The following is a 1274-nucleotide window of genomic DNA, read 5'->3' on the forward strand; positions in this document are numbered from 1 at the left end:
CACCCCCAGCTCCCTCAGCTGCTCCTGCTCACACTTGTGCTCCAGCCCCTTCCCCAGCTCCCCTGCCCTTCCCTGGACACGCTCCAGCCCCTCCATGTCCTTCCTGTCCTGAGGGGCCCAGAACTGACCCCAGGATTTGAGGTGCAGCCTGGAGGAGCTCAGGCTGCTGCAGCCTGGGCAGCACCAGGCAGCCTTCCTCCCCAGGCAGGACCTTGCCAAGAGGCTGCAGCTCTCCAGCTTCCTCCCAGCTTTCCCTTCCATGAGCTTTTGCCCACACCTCTGTGTCTATCTGGCAGCTGCTCCCAGGTGGGGAACCCCAGGGTCAGGGCTGGGGCCGTGGTCTTCATCAGAGGGTTGGATGAAGAGCCAGCTGCACCCTGGCCTTGCAGGTGAGGGGGATGGGTGTGCAGCAAATGGTAGAGCCTCAGGCCAGGTGGACCCCACCAAACTCTAATTCCAGGTCAACAAAAACCTTGTGGGCATCAACAAGATGAGCCAGACAACCTGAGGGTTTGCCCAGGCTGGGGACTGAGGGGCAGAATAGGGCCCCAGTGATAAAAAACCCTGGAAAAAAGGTCCCAGAGAAGCTTTCTGGACAAGGGGACACATGGGACAAGCTGCCTCCTGGGTGACATGTGGCCAGTGACCTGGGAGAAGGGGTGGTCCCCTCTGGGCAGCAGCAGGGACCCCACGTCTGGTGCTGTGCCCAGGCTGCCCCCCCAGGCTGGGAAGGGGTGGAGGGGCTGGAGAGGGGCCAGCAGGGCTGGGGTTGGGGTCTGCCAGCCAGGAGGAGGCTTGAGGACATCACCAGCCTGCAGCTGCCCGGGGGTAGGTGCAAGGGGCTGGGGCCAGGGTGTCTCCAGAGGGCACAAGGGGTAACAAAGGGAAGGGACTTTCATTGCAGCCTCAGGTTGGACAGCAGGCATTCCAGGGAAGGTGGTGCAGCTCTGCCACCAGGGAGCGGGGGGGAGGGTGAGTCCATCCTTGTACTCCCAGCTGGACAAAGCCCTGGCTGAGCTCACCCTGTGCTGCTTGGTGGTGCTGAGATCCAAGCAGGAGGCGTGAGCTGAGACCCCCAGGTCTCCCTTCCCACCAGCATCACCAGTGAGGGGCAACCCCCCCCCCCTGCCAACCCTCTCCCTTCCCCACCACAGGAGCCCACCCTGCAGGGTATCCCCGGGATACCTGGACAGGTCCTGGGCCCCCATCCTGGTGATGCTGAGGCCCGTGGCTGCACCCAGCTGGTCCCAGCTGGTCCCAACTGGTCCCAGCAG

The sequence above is a fragment of the Chaetura pelagica genome, unplaced genomic scaffold, assembly GCF_000747805.2.
Source record: "Chaetura pelagica isolate M959 unplaced genomic scaffold, ChaPel_1.0 scaffold217, whole genome shotgun sequence".
NCBI classification, from domain to species: Eukaryota; Metazoa; Chordata; class Aves; order Apodiformes; family Apodidae; genus Chaetura; species Chaetura pelagica.